This window comes from Cucurbita pepo, chromosome 10 (genome assembly GCF_057944985.1).
Source record: "Cucurbita pepo subsp. pepo isolate OVF chromosome 10, ASM5794498v1, whole genome shotgun sequence".
Lineage (NCBI taxonomy): Eukaryota > Viridiplantae > Streptophyta > Magnoliopsida > Cucurbitales > Cucurbitaceae > Cucurbita > Cucurbita pepo.
The window spans coordinates 18,439,659-18,442,500 of record NC_141807.1 but is presented as its reverse complement, the minus strand read 5'-3'; the positions used below and the strand labels follow the sequence as shown (position 1 = coordinate 18,442,500).

General features: G+C 33.9%; 1 pseudogene; it reads left to right on the top strand.

The window, feature by feature from the left end:
• LOC147790942 (beta-galactosidase-like) overlaps positions 1–8 on the top strand; it is an 838-nt pseudogene extending 830 nt beyond the window's left edge.
• Positions 9–2,842: the final 2,834 nt, after the last annotated feature.

Here is a 2,842-nt window from a genome sequence, read left to right as displayed (position 1 = left end):
GCTCATGAGATGCGACAAATAACGCTAATTTGGTGGAAGATCTAATATCTCGCTCCATTAGTACAACAAGTGGGGTACAAGAATCCGAACTTTCCACCTCAAGAGAGAATACATGTCAAATACTATAATAGAAATGTTTTCTCCTCTTACGTACCAATACTTCTTTAAAGAACAATTTGGTTAGGATTCAACCATAAACCAAATCCTCTCTTGAGTAGTAAGTGAAACTCTATTGTTCAAGTCCCGAAATCAGCGCTTAAAACAACTACTCTTCTACTTACCCAATACGAGAATGAGTGAATTTCATCTACTCAAATTATGTTTCTAGCTCTCTATTTGGTCAAATCCTCAAAATGGCACGTATATTGAATTGATGACAAAAATCATCCTATACATGCAAATAAAAAACAAATCATAACCGGGAGTATTTTATAACTCACTTCGAATTTAAATCGAGTCACATATGATTCTCGTGAAATATTTATCTTCTCAGTTAACAAATTTATAAAGAAATATTAAATATTTTCTGATCTAGTCTTATACAAACTCATTATATAGAATGTCTCTCCTCCATGCCTTCACATGAATAATACGAATCAAATCATTTGTAATAATTACAAAACGGATCGTATCATTAGTGTTACTAAGATAAGACACTTAACCTTTTTTTATATATTATAGTCTATTTAGGTTACTTAAACATTTTTGTATGTCAACCCCATATGGTTTAAGATCCCAACGGCAACGATCCCAATTGCAACATGTACTTCTATGGATTTTGACTATGCATCAGTTATTACAACAAAAGTGAAGTCTGGAGCATATTAAACGCCGATTGCTATGCATCAATTCAATGTTGACGAAGTTACTTAGGCGGGTTGGCTAATGTAAACACACATTCATGCAGTTGGATGATGCTTGATGTAAGCGGCCAAGTCCACCACAAGTAGAAATTGTTTTCTTTGAGCTTTATGTTTCTGGCTTCCCTCAAAACGCATCTGCTAGGAAGAAGTTTCTAAACCCTTATAAAGAATGTTTCGTTGTCCTCCATCCCTAACCGATGTGGCATCTATAACATAAATGTGCACATATTGACTACATATTAGAATGACAAGAGTTCATGAATGGTATGGGGTAATATCCCAAATTATATATATATATTTACCTTTATGTTGGCATTGGTGAAAAAGGTAGAAAGTCAATTTATCATTTTTTTTTTTGGTAATACAAAATTTTGTTATCCCAAAAGTTCTACAAATTTCTATGCTATTACCAACAAAAATTTGTCATTAGTTTCAAATGTATTCAATGACTTGAAACAATCGACGATAATATAACACTTCAATTTTGACTGAGACATGACAACGAATCTTCAAAACTACAAATCCTCCCACGATACCACACGAACAAAAAAAGAGAGAGATCGAAGGAGTTGGAGTCGGAGAGGGAGGAGTGAAAGAATAAATTAAAATGATAGAGAAATGGTTGAGATTGTGAAAAAATTGATGACTACCCGAAATTTCATTTCGTTTTTAGCTATATATATATATTTTTTACATCGACTCGTTACAAAAACGTAGAGAGTTTTTCTATTAAAATGACAGTTGAAGATGGGTAGAAAAATTTAAAAATTGAAGGACATATGTGACATTATTTTTTACATTAATGAACTAATGAATAAATATTATGTGAATGAAGTTGTAAATGATGTTAATGATGTCTTTAAGTTGAAGTGAATTTTTCAACATTACCACAATTAAGTATAAGAGGGGTACATGAATGAACTCTGGTCACATCTAAATGAGAGCGACCATAAAGATAGGATAACTAAGAAAGAGTTAAAAGAAATAAAAGTCACTACCTATATCTGTTAGGATTGCTCAACAACACACATATTTGATCGAGATGAACATAAAGAACATAAGAGAAAATTCAAGGAGGAATATTAACTAAAGGTTTTATTGATGACTTCAAGTATGTAAAACAAGAGAGAATATGATGAAGAAAGTACATTTTGAAAGCACTAACTAATCGGGTATATATATGGTTTCAATTTACTAAATATAGGTCTAACATATTTAACTTATATAATCTACTACATATATCTCTGCTAAATTTTTATCAAATTTCTACCCTATATATCTCTATAAAAATTTTACTAGATATCTACCAAACATATCTCTACCCTAGATCTTTAATGTAAATAGCCATTAGGCTCCATATCCCAACAATCTCCCAGCTGGAGAATAATCAAGTCAACCGAGAATTTCATTCTCAATTGCATCATACCACTTAAGGTGCACAACCTCGATGTTCTAACATCAACACAACATGTTTGCTGGATTCTTTGCACCAATATCTACTCCAAACACATCACCATCTTTCACTAACCTCCGAGTGAAATGGTATCGCCTTCTGTGTTTTGTCTTTGAATGATAGACCAGGTTCCTCACCAAGTGCATGACACTCTAGCTATCTAACTGAAGAATCTTCTCACGCTGCTTCTTGCCTAATTCTTCTAGATAGTCTGTCATCCATATCATCTCCTTTCCAACTTCAGCTATTGTCACGTACTTAGCCTCAACAGATGAAAAAGTAACGCATTTCTGAAGCCTAGACATCCCATCATCTATGGCGTGCTCCCACTTGGTTGTATCCTCCAAGTGTAGGACCTCATCAAGGGCTCTTGTTTCCCTTCATCAGCCACCAACCGATAGTGTAAAGAAGGTACATACCTATCTGGTACTCTGATAGCTCTGGATGATCTTTTCAACACCTGCTCAACTGTCACTTGTTCTACTCCTGGTTCCTTAACATCAGTCTCAGGAGTTTCTTGAGTATC